A 16,973-nucleotide genomic window follows, 5' to 3' on the forward strand; every position below is an offset into this window, starting at 1 on the left:
TGCAGTTTGTCTTCCATAAAAACATGGAACTCCATGAAACACATGACAGCAGGACACTAGACACCTCAGCTGAGCTGAAATACCCTGTCTCTGGAGTACAAAAATACCTGGTTTAGTTGTAAAATAAAATTATGATGTATAGTTCTAGTAACAAACCAGGAATTTTGGAAGCGGTAACGGATGTGACCTTTTGTGAGGTCTTTCCCATAATGATGAATTCAGTAATACTGGTATCTATATTCTACCGCTAGCAAAAGATATGTCTTACTGTTTCTTAGGAAACTGCTAAACTCAGCTGGTGTCTGAGTACAAGAACTGTGATTAAAGTGTGTTTTGTCACATAGGTGGCAGCACAATTTTTGGGGTATGGCTTAATCTAAAACTATATTTTTTCCCTAATTTTTCCTAAATGCTTATTACCATTTCTCAGTTTTGAATCCATGCCTGTAAGGGCCCTGAGACCACGATGCCTCCTAGCTGGGGCTCTAGACCAGGGGTCCTCACACTTTTTGAGCAGGGGCCGGCGCGGATGCAGTGGCAGGCAGCCACCTGCGGCTGCTTGGTTTCCCCCCCCCAACCCCCGGCGGGGGGGCGGGGGGTTCTGTAAATACCGGGGGCCGGATTGAGGACCCTGGGGGCTGTACCCAGCCCACGGGCTGTAGTTTGAGGATCCCTGTCTAGACCAACATAGGATAATGAAGCTGAGGGCTGCTGCCCTTTCCACCCAGTGACCTTCGCATGAGGGTCCCAGGCAGGGTCGCACCCTGTCCCATGGGAGCCGCTTTCAGCTGAGGCTGTACTGCTCAGCCCCACCGGAGGCCCAGCTCTGCTGCCTCACAGCCCTGCCTGTGCCTGGCCATGCACCCTGTTCATCTGCGCCGGGACCCTGACCCCCGGCTGGCTTCTGGACTGACCTCAGCACCGCCTCGGTCATGGGGCTGTGTCTGATGCTGGTCCTCCTCACTGTGCCTGATCCTGTCCCTCACCACAGGGGGTAATGTCCCAGTGCAGCCTTGACTCACCCCTGTCCTTATGGAAGCGCTGGATCCCCCAGGCTGGGGCTGCTGCTGGCTGCCCCCTGGCCCACCCTGCTCCTTGCCTGTGGGTGGTGAGATGGGCCCTGGCTGGTGATGCCCCTGCTCCACTGGTTCAGGGGTCTCCTTGGCTCCCACAGAGCACTGACCCCCCCCAATGCCCTGACAACACCAGGTGTTTAAGCTGCCATGTGAACTGTAGTAGGTCAGCATTTCCCTTTCAGAGTTTCAAACAATGCCGTGATGCAATGATCAAATCAATGATAATCAGGTAGACTATGCTTCCTAATACACTCCTCTATGATAAATGTCCCCTGTAAATTACTGACTTCAATAAATGATTCACATAAATGACAGAAGTTTGGATTCTACAGAAAATCAGCTTTCAAGGAAGCATCTTGACTCTCTAACCACTTTTTTTTCTCAAAATTTGGCACTTGTATCAGTGATGTAGTTATATTCATGAGCTTTTTACTTAGTCAGCCTTCAAAGATTTTTGCAGAATACTGTGTGGATAGAGAGACTGATTATTTGAACTTTACAGAAGCATTGCAAATACTGTTGCTGTCAGTGAACTATGGTCATAGACTTTCAAAAAGAAAGAATATCTAGTGTAGCGATGGTGATGAGTGCAGCCGTTTGATCTCACCGATACTGACACACTAGTTCAAATTGAGTTATATAGAATCATATAATCGTTTAGGTTGGAAAAGACCTTTAAGATCACAGACTCCAACCGTAAACCTAGCACTGTTAAGTCCATCACTAAATCATGTCCCTAAGTGCCACATCTACATGCCTTTTGAACACCTCCAGGGATCCTGACTCAACTGGTTCCCTGGGCAGAGCCTGTTCCAATGCTTGACAACCCTTTCAGTGAATTTTTTTTGCCTAATATCCAATCTAAACCTTTCCTGGTGCAATTTGAGGCTGTTTCCTCTTGTCATATCACTTGTTACTTGGGAGGAGAGACCGACACCTACCTGAAAGAAGCGAGCAATACGGTCTCCCCTCAGCCTCCTTTTCTCCAGGCTAAACAACCCCAGCTCCCTCAGCTACTCCTCATAAGACTTGTGCTCCAGACCCTTCCCCAGCTCCATTGCCTAGATCTGATAACTCAAGCCCCAGAAGGTTTTTTTTCAGGGAAATGGTAGCAGTATCTCAGCTAAAGATCACATGACTTAAGAACAGACCAATGATAGCGACAATCAGAAATGTCAAAATTTACATTTTTTACTCAAATCATCTGTGCGTTTGTTCTTACACAGCTTGCTAAAAGTGCAGTATTTGCATTAATTTCATGGATTATTGTATCTTATTATGCACTGATATATGAGACAAGATTCACATGTTTTCATTTAAGAATATAAATGCTAGACATTTGAATATAAATTGCTCCCTCTAGACTCCATTTATAATCAGCGGCCAGAAACAAGTAACTCTAGCAGGTAATTTATCTTAAACGTCTCAAGTAAGTTAGGTTAATTGCCATGTGTGGTATCTTCAATGCAGCTTCAGATGCCTGAGATGAATCTTACACAGTGCATCCAAAATCATGCCCTATCCAAACAGCACACTGTATTATCTACCATATTTACTCAAATTTCACAGAAATTAAGGTTTAATATGGGAACAATTCTTATAGCATATACTGGAGCATAAGCACGTTGAAATGGAGTATGAAGACTTTCATATAAAATGTCGTGTTCTGAGAACACTGAAATGTACTGCCCCATTCCTCTCCTACAATTTTTAACTTTTTTCTTCCAAGAAAACTGCAAGTGCAGGTACCAGAAGTGTTAGTTTATTTATTCTACATAACAACCAATTGACAAGAAAAGTATTTCAAGCCCACACTTTTGCATAGGTGCTTCCCTGATAAAGAACTGCCAAAAGTTGTATCTGATCATGAGAAAACTTTGAGGAACAGATATTTTTTTCATTTGGAAGAATCCATGAAAAAATTTTCAGTAACAATGCTAATTCTATTTGGTTTAGGACTTATTTGAAATCCATATGATTCCTGCTGTTTGCAGCCATCAGTTACTCCTATACACGGAAGAACAGAGACAGATTTTAACATGACTATATTTTTTCCAGTTTTGGAAATGGCCACACCAGCAAATTCATACATCTTTATAAGTTCAGTTCTAGTATCTTCACCATGTAAACTGTTTACCATTACTCTGTCCTGTGCTGAAGTGTTAGCATGCAGCTGGCTACCTGTATTTACCCATAATACAATTGTTAATATGCTTATAGCAGCTTGGGGTACCATGTATAATTCTTCTGTTGATCATGGGCAATGCTTCAGATGTAATGATCAGATTCTAATTTCCCCAAAGATTCTATCACTTGTGTCCTAACCTTTGGTAGCTATGGCAGACTTTTAACTAAAACTCTCCTCCAGAACTTCCTTTGCCCTCTGTGAGGTATCAGCTTTTCGACTCTTTTCAAGTCTTTTGAGTAATCCAAGAGGAAATTTCTAATGCTGTCTCCTTGTCTATTGACTCCTCCTATTGCAAAGCAAGAAACCTTTCAAAATCTTCTCGGCTTAATAGACTTTGATAGGCAAAGCACGTGAACTCATTTTGGTCTTTAGGATCTCTCTGTCCTTTCTATGTCTCAAGGGAGGTAACAGTGTTATTTAAACATACAGACATCTGACTTTCACAAAAAAATCCACCCTTCTTATAGAGAGCTCAAGATTTAGGGTGCAAGTTCAGACCTCTTCTGATGTCTGGACTTGAGCATAACTCAAAATGACTCATTCTCTGGACTAAACTCAGAGTAATTTTTCATACATATTCAAGACCCTCATATCTCGTTTTCTTTCCCATTTCAATTTTAGCACAGGAAACTTGGACATATTCCATGCAACTAGCACTTTCCTTTACACTGGCAGGATAAAATTAACTAAAAATTATGTGGCTTTAATAGCTGTCTCTATTTTTAATCCTGTAACTCCTAGATGGGATTCCTTTTCTGGCACTAGTGTCTAGTGGCTTTTTCCTTTGCTTTCCTTTAGAAGTGTGAGCCTTAATGTGAACCAGACAACCCACCAATGATTCATAACATGCTTCATTGCTCCGAGTTCTCTGAGCTAATTAATTGATGTAGTGATCCTTAACTACACCCAAAAAAAAAAAAAAAAAAAAAGCTTTTAGTTCTAACTAAACCTCTAGGATTCTGGGGTTACAGAATACCTAGGTTTAGGAGTTTAGGACTATTTCTCCTGAAAAGCATCTTTTTTCCCCTTTGTTGTACTTTGGAACCCTAGGCATAAAGTGTTGTGGGTTCTTGCTTTCCGATTTTTTTCTGTTGATTGCAACCTACCTCTAGCTACTGTTGTCTAGCACAAGACTAAGTACATTAATAAGCAACATTTTAATATTAAACTATTAATTGCTCAAACAAAACATAAAAAAGGGAAGTCATTCTTATTAAGGGTCATTTGTCTTTGTGACTAGCAATCGTTAAATAGAGAAGGCTAGTCCCTCAATAGTAGACATCTCTAAAACTACTGTCTAAATTGTTCTCTCTATAGTTTTGCTTACTGAAGGTCTTCTGGACTGGCCTGAAAGGTAAATGTTGCCAAAATGGCTCCTAAATAATGCTGTTTAAATCCAAAACACCTGCAAACTGCCAACTGTGAGAAATGCTTACCTCTTCAGAGTGTGGAGAATATGATTCTACTCAGTAACGCAGGTAACATCATTGACAAATAATGTATTTTTCATATATCTACTTAACACTTAGGCCAACAGAAAAGCTTTCCACAGTAAGCTGTAGAAGTCCCCCTTTGAAAGCATTTCTGAAAATGGTCCATCTTACAACAAACATCTGAAGATATGGACCAACAGCTAGAGAACTTTTCTTAGTGGGCAAATCTGCCTTAGAACAGGCTATAACTTCACAGAATGTATCTTCAGTATGATCATCTTGTTCATTTGTCAGACTACTGAATAAGAGCTGATGTAATTTTATATTGCCCCCTAGGTTTTGGGGTCTTTCTGGCACACGATCTTATGTTTACTGATTGAGGGCAGAAATTGCCTTGTGTACATGTGTCAGTGCAATGGAACACCTGTCTGATCATCATCTGAATGTGCTCTGAAAAACTAAACTAAATAGTAATAATCTTCAGATAAATGAATGGCCAGCAGGCTGAAAAGACATAAAAAGCAGATTATTTCAAAGCCTGTTAAGAAATATATTCTGGTCAGCTACTTTTATGCCATCATGATATATCATTCACCCTTATTAGGGAACCTCCCAGCAGGCGCACAGGCAAATCCTGTGTTTCCTTCCAGAATAGGTAGTTGCAGCAGCACAAGGCGCAATGGGAGGGAAAGAAGAGGTCATAGCCTGGGCAAATTCCTACAGATTTCTAATAGCATATGCTTCCTTAGGCCACAATTCAGAGCAGCTACAGCCAGGTCTCTTGAGAATCATAACTAGTTATTGTTTTTCTACCTCTCTTCTATCTCCTTATCCTATAGAAGGCAGATTAGCTCTAGAGTCTGATACAGTGAGTTGCTCTCCCTTTCATGGAGGCAGACAATGTACAAGCCGAAGTTTCTTTCTTTGCTAGCAGTGCAGCAGGTGTTCAGCCACAGGGGCCAGGGAGGAGCTATAGCTGCAAAAAAGCACTGCAGCTGCTGCTTGAAATGCTCTCAGCATACCTCTGAGCTGGCGAGGCTCATACTTCTAGGGCAGATACTCTCCCTACATTTTTCCTGTGGACATACTCCTGATTGCAGCACTTCAGCATGAAAGTGCAGCTCGTAGTCAAAAGCATATGTTCACTTTATTACCTCAAGGAACCAATGGACTGGGAATGGTATATGACTACTGCTGTTTCATTTTCTTCAGGTTGTTTCGATTTGGCTTGTTTATGATTTCTTCAACAGAGATGCTTTAGGAAATACTGAATAAGAAAACATATTTTAAAAAGACACTATCTCATATCCTTCTTCTGTTTTCAGTCTTCTTGAATGAGTTGCACTGTAAGATGAATTAATACTTTCAGCATTAGTTGCTTTTATTGTTACGACTCTTTACCTGACACACAAATGAATCAGAATCACAGAATAGTTGGGGTTGAAAAAGACCTTTAAACAAATCCTCTGCCATGGGCATCTTTTAGTAGATCCAGGTGCTGAAAGGCCCATCCAACCTGATCTTGAACACATCTGAGGTGGGGCATCCTCAGCTTCTCTGGGCAGCCTGTTGCAGGGTCTTACAACCCTCATCATAAAAAATACCTTCCTTATATCCAATCTAAAGCTACTCTCTTTCAGGTTAAAACCATTGCCCTTGTCCTGTCACTACAAGCCTTGGTAAAAGGTCTCTCTACATCTTTACTAGAAGCAAGCACCCTTTCTATACTGGAGGGCTGCAGTAAGGTCTCCCCAGAACCATCTCTTCTCCATGCTGAACAATCCCAAGTCTCTTAGCCTTTTGTCATAGGAGAGGTGCTCCAGCACTTTGCTCATTTTTGTGGTCCTCCTCTGGACTAGCTCTAACAGGTCCACATCTTGTGCTGGGGCCCCAGACCTGGACCCAGTACTCCAGGTCAGGTCTTACCAGAGCAGAGTAAAGGGGGAGGATGCCCTCCCTCGCCTTGCTGGCCACCCTTCTTTCTATGCAGCCCAGGATATGAGCAGCTTTCTGGGTTGCAAGAACATATCACCAGCTCATGTCCAATTTTTCATCTGCCAGGTTCCCCAAGTCCTCTGCTCTCAAACCATTCAACCCCTGGTCCTTAGTGAGAGTGGGGAATGCCCTGACCCAGGTGCAGGACCTTGCACCCAGCCTTGTTGAACCTCATGAGGTATGCATGGGCCCACTCCTCAACCCTGTCAAGGTCCGTCTGGATGGCACCCCTTCCCTCTAGAGTATCAACTGTACTGGTGTCATCTGCACACTTGCTGAGAGTGCACTCAACCTCACTGTCTATTTCATTGATGAAGGTATTAAACTGTATTAGTCCCAGTATAGATCCTTGAGGGATACCACTCGTTACTTGTTTACACTCTTGACACCAAGCCATTGACTGTTACTCTGTGGACACTGCCATCCAGTCAGTTCCATCTCCGTCAAACAGTCCATCCATCAACCCCAAATCTCTCCAATTTAGAGGTAACAGTGATGTGGGGAACTGTACCAAAGGCCCCACAGAAGTCCAGGAAGATGAGATCTCTAGCTGTCCTTTTGTCCACTGATGCAGTTACTCTACCCTAGAAGGCCACTAGGTTAGTCAGGAGGAAATATATTTGAAGACAAACTCTTACAAATTGGATTCAAGAAATTTTGGAGGTTCCTCTCTTTTTGTGAAGAGGAAGGTTACTGTGTGTACCACAGACATTTAAAATTGTTTTTATTTAGACTGCCACAGAGTTGGACATGATCTAACCCAAATGCCTTAGAATATTAAATTATTATGATGGTCATCTTTCAGCTTTTAGGCATTATGCCAGGGAAACTAAAGGTGATTGAATTTACAAAAATATTACCAGGAACTATTTTCTTTCAAAAAGCCACAATCAGTGTCATACATAACATGACTGTGTAAAAATAAACCGTTTGGAACAGCTAATATTAGTTCACTACACCCATTTTCATTATATTGGTTAAACTCGTATCAGCTTGTATTTAGCTATTCATGATTACAGTTTGTAGGATACAATTTTATGGCCCTTGAAATGGAGCAGGGGATTATCAGGACAAAGCAATGACAGAAATCACAACTTAAAATTATATTCAAATTACTAAAATAAGCAGTACAAACAATATCAATACACAAAATGCACATTCAGCTATTTATCAGTATGTACCAGACTCCCTAAATATCTGTTTAACACACAAACACTTGCAGTTTGACAGCAGCTTGTGACAGACTCTAGCATGATTTGTCAGAGCGGAGAGGGCTTGGCAAGGCAATTCCTTTGATACTAACAAGGGGGCAGGACTTGTCTAGGCCCAAATGAGGAGAACAGAAAGCTGGAAAACAATGCAGGTCAAATCCAAGCAGAAAATGAAGAGGTCTAAAAAAGAATTTGAAGAAATTTGAAAAAATCCACTTGCAAAGGATTCTCAAACTGGTAGTAAAAAGGTCTTTACATACATTAGAAGAAAGAAGGTAGTTACAAAACTGGTGAGGTTGAATAATGACAAGTCTAAAAGGCAGAAGAGTGACAGATGGCAAAGCTAGCACAGAGAAACTCAAGCTGTCTGCCCTAGATTGCAATTGGGGGTGCTGGGGATTCACAACTCCACATCTGCTTTATACTAGGGAGGAACTATGTCAACTTGAAGTAACTTCATAGGAAATACAAGCCTGAATTGGTAATACAGGGTACAAGCCTGTCACCTGGAAGTGGAGAAAATCACCTGAACCCAGTGACCTTCAGCCAGAACTGACAAGGGACCTTGGCTGTCAAACTGCAGAACTACTGTAGGTTGTTGTGTACAACCCACCCTTACACCTGGGAGCCAGCCCAGGGCAGGCCGGGCCAGCCTGGGGAGGTGGGCCGGGGAGACTGACCTCTCTTGCTTTACCACAAACGGACAGAGGGCATGGACAAGGGTGGCCTCGCCAGGAAGAACAAATCTTCTGTGAAGCGAAGCTGCCTGCCTGCCTGCTGGGCGAAGGCCTCAGTAAACACAGGGAGGAAGAGGATACATCCCAGCTTTCCCTCAGCTTCCACACCTGGCTGCACGGGCGCACACAGGCCTTTCTGCCAGGGCGAGCGGCGTTTCTAGCCCGTCCCTCTGACACCCGACAGCCTGCTACCCTCCGCCGCCCAGCCGGGCCACCCCTCACAAAGGACCTCCGTCGGGCTGCAGCCACCCCAGCGCTGCTTCGGGCTCTCGCCGCCCGGCGACTTTGCGCTGCCTGCACAACACAGCCACCCAGGCCTCCGTGCGAGGAAAAGGCACCGGCGCCGCAGCCGAGGCCTCGGAGGCGGCAGGCGGCTGCTACGGTAGCGGGTGGCCGGTGGGGCCGCCGCCCCCCGCAGCCCGGCCCGCAGCAGGTGTGCGCCACAGGGAGGGGTGGGGGTGGGGTCCCGCCCGCGCGCATGCGCGCCGCCGCCGCTGCGGCCGGGACTCCTTGGGCTGCGCCTGCGCCCTCGGCTTTCCCCTCAGACAAGATGGCGGCGGGGAGATCAGTCCGGGGAGGAGAGTGAGGGGGCTGGCCGCGGAGCTGCGCCGGCGGGGAGAGGGTCCCGGTGCCGCGCCTGAGGGAAGCTGCCGCCGGGCGGGGGCTGGGCCCGCGCAGGAGCTGGGGAGGAGGCCAGGGCTGCCGCGGAGCCCGCCGCGGGGATGAGGAGCTGGGCAGACGGGGCAGGGACCGGCCCTCGCCGGTGAGGAGGGTGAGCAGTTGTCCCTGTATGCGCGCCCGCCGGCTGCCCATTCGCGCCGCCCCGGGGAGGAGGCGCAGCTCTAGGCTCGGCGGGTCCGCGCCGGTGGCGGCAGCGGCAAGAGGCGTCGAGAAGCCGCGGCGGCGCTGCCGGGCGCGGAGGGGAAGGCGGAGAGGTGAGTGCCCGTCGGCCCCTGCGCGGTTCACCGGGCCCGTCGCCTTCACCTTCTCGGGCAGCACCTGCTGGCGGCGGCCGCGGGCGGGGCTGAACCGGGTACCCGTCTGTGTCAGGCGTGTGTGCGCTTCTGCCTGAGGGCGCCCGCCCTGGGCCCCGGCGGCCCGGCCGCCTTGCAGCCCGGCCGCCTTGCAGCACTGCGGGGGCCGCCGCGCCGGGACGGGCCGCGCCCCGTGGGTGCTCCCCCCACGCGAGTGGAGCCTGATCTAGTGGGTGTTACTCAGAGCCAGTAGTGGCTTGCTTCTTTTTTTTTTTTTTTTGGGGGGGGTGGGTGTTGGGGTTTTTTTTGTTTGCTTTTGGTTTGGTTTTTTTGGGGTAGTATAATGCGATTTGGTTTCATTTAGTCGTTTTGTTCTTCAGAATCTGCTTGGAAGTGTTCAGATGTTCGATAGCTGAAACACCACTGGAGCAGGAAGGCAATAGGGTCAAGGCCCAGCACTAGGTCTTAGGAAAAGCTCAGCAGCTGTCTTCTGTGGAAACATGTTTAAAGTTCTTGACCTGCAAAAATTTTCCTCTGACTCTTAGATGAGTCTTTAAGTTAAAAGACTCTGTATTATCAGGGCTTATTTCTTTTGTTAGTGTCCCCTCTGACCTGTTGCAATGAGGGGTGGATCTGTACAGGCGTCTGTGACCGCAGCCTCAGTTTCTGAAGTTGCTCTAGCCTCAGTGGCCATTCGTAGCTTCAGAAGTGATTGAATGTAAAGTAGTTCAGGTTTCTGTAAATTACAGCTTCATTGTGTAACTGCAAAACAATGGAGAAGTGAAGATATAAGTATACTATATAACTGACTTGTTGCCTCACACCTCCCCTCATAGTAACTACAAACAACACGATGGTAGTGACCTGTAAAACTAGGAAGACAAGCCTTTTGGTAAAGCTGTCATAGAAAGCTTTAAGTTTCTGAAAAATGAAATAGGGTTCTACAGAATCTATTTCATGTACTTGCTTCTACCAACCACTGATTGAAGAAGAGGAGATTTTTCTATGTACCAGTGGGGAAGCATAGATTTGAAAGCTTTGCTTCAGGAGTACTGCTAACATTTTGGTAAGTTATGGTTATGGCAAGAGTTAAGTAAGATCAGGTCACTAATTGAAATGCAGAGAAACTGAACCTTTTTCCTATTCAGGTGCTGTAATTTTATGTTTTTAAAATGGGTTTTAAAAAAATTGTGTGCCGAATGGGTTCATCCAATCTTAAGCACTCAAGAAATACTGGCCTTAAAGTGAATAGCGTGAGATAAGTGTTACCCCTCAGCTTCAACTTCCTTGATACGTTTTTTTTTTCCTTTAGTTATAGTGAAGACTATTCATAGAATAGTTCTGCCCAGTGAGAAAGACCTTGCAAGTACTTGCTGTCCTTGGATGCTTTAGCTTTCAAAACAAAAGAAAATTGTAAACCTCCAAAGTGTGGAAATCTAAATAGGTGATATAGTTGATCAGTATATTTTTATTCCTAAGCAATGCAGTCAGAAACACTGTTGAGCATAAGAATGTGGTTTACCATGTGTCTCACTTCCATGAAATTAAATCCATGCCTAACTATGTCAAGTTTTGATACCTAGGCACCTGTTGCACAAAATGCTCATCAAGTCACTAACATCACAACTACAGCTTCTTTAGAATGTACAGTGAATACCGTCAATGATGTGCTGTGTCGCTGTATGCAGAAAGTTTGTAAACCCCCGATGAATACCTGCATCTTGTATTTACAGTACCTTTTGTATGCTTTCAAGAAAAAATTGTGTGTATATATGTATTTTCAGTAAAGACTAATAGATTATTTCTAGAATCTTCTCATATGTAGATAATGTTTAGAGCAAGGAAGTTATATCTGTCCATGATTGTGTTTAAAACTAAATAGCACAGTTAACAATAAACCTCTTTAACTCTGTAGTGATCAAGAAAAAAGATTTTGATTTAGCTAACTGTGTTTTGACTAGACTGAATGTTCTTTATTTGAGTAAAAGCAAAATAGTTTGGATTGGTGTATAGTAGTTAGCTTTTGTTTGCTTCAAGCAGCTCAGTAACAACAAACAGAATTATTCACACAGGTATATGCTTTTGGAAATATTTTATGGTAGCAAGATGTTCTGAAATATTGTGAGTGGCAAGTGAAAGCATAGTGGTGATTTAGGATAGTGTGCATCTTGTTTGCACCTTCAAACTATCCTGTAGAAATTGTTTCATAGCATTCTATAGTAGCAATCCATTAGAAGTGATCTTCTCTCACACCAACTGAAACTCAGTGAGAGACTTTTTTTTTTTTTTTTTTTGGTGCCATATGTATTCTCCTTTGAGTTGCCGCAGTTTAATTGGGAAAGTAGAAAGCAATGCATCTTTTTCTTTTCTTTGTATTGAGTTACTATGTTTTCACAGTATGATTTTTAGTAACTCATAGGACAGTGACAGAATAAGCAGTGATTTAATGGACTGAAATTATGTAGTTTACCAGCTTGCTGAATACAACATGCACTGCTAACTTTTCATGTTTTAGTAAGAGTATCAATATTGTGAGTGTTAAAAGAAAAAAAGTATCAAGATTGTATTACGAGCTTAGCTTTCAGTGATGTCTCCGTTATATGTTTAAAAATGCAGTATGACTGTACTAAATGAATGTATTTAGTATTCTCAGCTGGGAAGTAGTTGTAACTGATCTTTAAATGGATCTTCTAGTTGTTTGCTGTTCAAGTTCATACTACTTTCATCATCCATTTGTTACCAGTATTAGCAGAGCAAAACTGCTTTTACTGTAGTCTTAGCTTTGACTCCTCCAGATTCACATACCCAGCTTCTATTATTTTTTATATTTAGTAGCCTCACACTGTTGGGATTTTGATCCTAATTAGCTTGAATTATAAGTATGACTTTGTTAAAACAGTGTTAAGATAACCTGTAATAGTGATTTCAACAGCAAGTTATGTTGTGCTGTTGTAGAGCTTGGATTATTGGGTGACTGCTATTCAGTTCTAGTTAAAAGTTTGCATCTTGTTGCAGTGGTTGCTGCTGGACAATAAAGCTACTAGGCAGCAAGCACTTGCACAAAATGTTGGGGATCTGTACTCAGCAGAGATGGTAGGTTTCACTGAAGGTTATGGGAGGTAGGTAGTTATCAAAAAGGTTAAAAAGAATAATACTTTTTTGGTTTTATTTCCACATGATACTGTAACAGTACCTCTGATATAGCTTGCTGGTCATGGTCACAAGGCTAGTATGTGCTCATTTGAATTGACTACCAAAGATTTGAGTTCCATGAGTATGTTAATATGTCTTTATTAGAGGATGATTGCTTCAATGTTAGTCATGACTAGTGGAAACAAGAAATTTTAAACATACGAACACTTTTTGAGATCAGAGAGAATTAAATTTGCTATTACTTCCATGTGGATTTTCAGAAAGTGAGAAATAAAAGTCAGTAGACAAGAGTATCTTTTGAATTAGTAAATATAGTTGTATTAGAGTACAAGTAGTTGGATTTCTCTGTGGAAATCATAAACTAAGACTTTGAAGATCAGTAGCATTTTGAGGTGCCTTTCATAAGTAGTTATTATTCAGGGTGCATTTTAACCACAAATTGATAGAATATTACTCTTTAATGGAGGAAGAGATCTTACTCATGTAGACTTTATAGTTAAAAAATACTGCAGTATTAAGAGAGGCATCACTATACTATTTCACAAAAGCATAAATTCTTCTTATTTTGAAGAGATTAACTTCTGTAATAGAACTGTGGTGACACAGTAAGGCATCACTTTTCACTCGGGATTTTAATCTATGCATGAAAATTTTGTATTTTTCTAGAAATCAAATAAGAATCTTTCTTATTTCTACAGTTAATGGTAAGAGTGCTGGTTGCTTTAAATAGCTTCTAAAAGGTGCTGAGCTTCACAAGACTGAATTTGGCTGTTAGTAGATGGGCCTTTTTGTAGTAACTGGCATGTGGAAGGAACTGGAAGGAAACTAGGACTTCTCATTGTTGTGTGACAAGAGTGCAAAGAAATCATGAAAGCATAAATTGTGTGACTTGGCTCTCCCTTTATTAGTGGAAAAGGGTTCTCAGGATCACATGAGTGTTTCTCCTCTCAAACCCTTGCTATGGAGATTCCACTTTGCTGCTATTCTTCCATGTAAAGGACTTCAGCTAAGAATCTTTTTAGAACTAAGCAATAATATTTCTTATATAATAGTGTTAAAGATGCCAATTAAAAAAAAATATACAGAAATTTAGTTCTATTACTCAAACATGCCTGCTTTGTCTCATTCTGCTTTCACTTTAAGCTAATTGAGTCATATATTGAGTTTTATGACTTGGTTGTGCTTTGCTGCTTGGAGTAAGGTTTCCACTTCTTTTTACATGCTTTAAAATGAAATTCGGTTGATCAATGGGAAGTGTTTCCATCAAGCCTCCTCTGGCTTCTTTTATTACAGGCTCTACCAGAGTTTGTGTTTGGATTGCAAACTCCCTGTTTAGGTAGTGGGGTGACTTCTGACTCAGGCCTGTCAGCCTGACCTCAGTGCTGGGGAAGGTTATGGAGCAGATCATCCTGAGCACCATCTCTTGCCACATGCAGGACAACCTGGGGATCAGGCCCAACCGACAAGGGTTTATGAAAGGCAGGCCCAGCTTAACTAAGCTGATCTCCTTCTACGTCAACGTGAACTGCTTAGTGGATGAGGGAAAGGCTGTGGATGTTATCTGCCTAGACTTTAGTAAAACCTTTGACACTGTCTCCCACAGCATTCTTCTGCAGAAACTGGCCGCTCATCACCTGGATGGGTGCAGTGATTGCTGGGTAGAAAACTGGTTGGATGGCTGAGCCCAGATAGTGGTGGTGAATGGAGTTACATCCAGCTGGCGGCCGGTCAAAAGTGGTGTTCCCCAGGGCTCAGTATTGGGTTCAGTCCTGTTTAATATCTTTATTGATGGTCTGGACAAGGGCATCCAGTGCAGCCTCAGTGAGTGTGCAGATGACACCAAGGTGGGTGGGAGTGCTGACCTGCCTGAGGGCAGGAGGCTCTGCAGAGGGACCTGGGCAGGCTGGAGCGATGGGCCCAGGCCAGTTGTATGAGGTTCAGCAGGGCTCAGTGCCGGGTCCTGCCCTTGGGTCACACCAGCCCCACGCAGCGCTACAGGCTGGGGCAGAGCGGCTGGAAAGGGCCTGGTGGGAAAGGGCCTGGGGGTGTTGGGTGACGGCCGGCTGGGCAGGAGCCAGCAGTGTGCCCAGGGGGCCCAGGCGGCCAGCAGCACCCTGGCCTGTGTCCCCAGCAGTGTGGCCAGCAGGACCAGGGCAGTGACCGTCCCCCTGCACTGGGCACTGGTGAGGCCGCCCCTCGAACCCTGTGTTCAGGTCTGGGCCCCTCACTGCAAGGGGGACATTGAGGGGCTGGAGCGTGTCCAGAGACGGGCAGCGGGGCTGGGGAAGGGGCTGGGGCACAGGGCTGATGAGGAGCAGCTGAGGGAACTGGGGGTGTTTAGTCTGGAGAAAAGGAGGCTGAGGGGGGACCTTATCACTCTTTATACCTCCCTGTAAGGAGGTTGTAGTGAGGTGGGTTTCAGTGTCTTGTCCCAAGTAACAAGTGACGGGACAAAAGGAAATGTCTTCTACTTGCGCCAGGGAAGGTTTAGATTGGTTATTAGGAAAAACTTTTTTGCTGTAAGGATGGCCAAGCATTGGAACAGGCTACCCAGGGAAGTGGTTGAGTTGACATGCCTGGAAGTGTTTAAAAGGTGTCGTGGTTTAACCCTGGACAGCAACAGAGCCCCACACAGCCGCTTGCTCACTCCTTCTCACCCATTGGGATGGGGAGAAGAATCTGAAAGGAATGTAAAACTTGAGGGTTGAGATAAGAACAATTTAATGGGTAAAGCAAAAGCCACACACACAAGTAAACCAAGGAATTAATTCACTACTTCCCATGGGCAAGCAGGTGTTCGGCCATCCCCAGGAAAGCAGGGCTCCATTTTCTGAGTACGCTTCCCAAGTAACGTGTCACACTTACTTGGGAAGACAAACGCTATAATGCCAAATGTCGCCCCCTCCCTTCTTCCCCCAGCCTATAGATTCAGTATGACGTACCATGGTATGGAATATCCCTTGGGGTAGTTCAGGTCAGCTGTCCCGGCTGTGTCCCCTCTCAGTGCACCCCCAGCACTCTGGCTGGCAGGGCTGAAAAGTCCTTGATTTAGTATAAACATCACCCAGCAACAACTAAAAACATCAGTGTCCTACCAACATTGCTCTCACATCAGAGCCAAAACACAGCACTGCATCAGCTACTAAGAAGAAAAGTAACTCTATCCCAGCTGAAACCAGAACAAAAGAGATGTAGATGTGGCACTTAGGGACATGGTTTGGTGTTGGACTTGGCAGTGCTAGGTTTACGGTTGGAGTCCATGATCTTAAAAGTCTTTTCCAACCTAAACTATTCTATGATTCTAATAATATTATTTGAATGCCTGAATGAGTATGTCAAAATAGGACTTATAGATGTCACTGTATGTGCCGAGGTGGATTCCTGATCCTTATTTTGGTTTATCTCCTCATAGGTTTTGTTTGGGGTTTGGGTTTGGTTTTGTAGGGTTTTTTTTGTTATACGGGAGTGCATTTCTTAACTGATTTTTGGCAATATGGAAAGGTAAGTATTAGTGTGAATAAAAATATGGTAGAGACTGTTTTTACATAAACTATAAATGAGGTTGAAATGTGGGGAAAATGAAAAGTACTGTAATATTTAATGTATCCTTATAGCTTTAGTAGGTATTACCCATCAGATCATCTTTCTAAAATATTTTTTTTTTGGACAAATCCTGTGAAAATCTTTGGTACAGACTTTATATTCTGGAATAGGTAGCAGAACAGATCTGAATCTGTGTTGCTACTTATACTGTTGTCTTACAGAGTTCGTTACCCAGTGTGCAAAGAGCCAATTTCACACATAGAGGTGAGATTTATTGCATGTCAGTGCAGAGATGGGTGCTAGGTTGTAAATCCACAAAGCTTGCACGCCTCTTATCACACAGTAAAACATTTTGTACACTTTGAACAACTTCTTACAATTACCTTTAGCCACACTTATTTCTTACAGGTTATTATGAGCCTTGTCTCCATTTAAAGGTACAGCATTCTTTCTTTACACTGAACATGTTTTGTGGGGAGGGGATTTATTAGCAGGGGGCTTTCTTTGCTGGTTTGGATCTTTTAGTATGCTAATCAGGCAAGTTCACACACCGTTCCAGTAATTTTCTGTTTGGTCTTATTAACCATTTGGTTCTCCTGGAGCTTACCTTGTTATGCCCCAGCTTGACTTTTATGGTGTCCATTCCTTCTCCCAAGGCCATGC

General features: G+C 43.9%; 1 protein-coding gene across 2 annotated transcripts in view; it reads left to right on the forward strand.

Moving 5' to 3' along the window:
• The first annotated feature begins 9,183 nt into the window (after positions 1–9,183).
• APC (APC regulator of WNT signaling pathway) overlaps positions 9,184–16,973 on the forward strand; it is a 102,931-nt gene continuing 95,141 nt past the window's right edge. For both annotated transcript variants that reach the window (XM_055698400.1, XM_055698401.1), the window contains exon 1: positions 9,184–9,575. The gene's annotated coding sequence lies outside the window, so the exon portion shown is untranslated. The remainder of the gene's footprint in view (positions 9,576–16,973) is intronic.

The sequence above is a fragment of the Falco cherrug genome, chromosome Z, assembly GCF_023634085.1.
Source record: "Falco cherrug isolate bFalChe1 chromosome Z, bFalChe1.pri, whole genome shotgun sequence".
Taxonomy (NCBI): Eukaryota; Metazoa; Chordata; class Aves; order Falconiformes; family Falconidae; genus Falco; species Falco cherrug.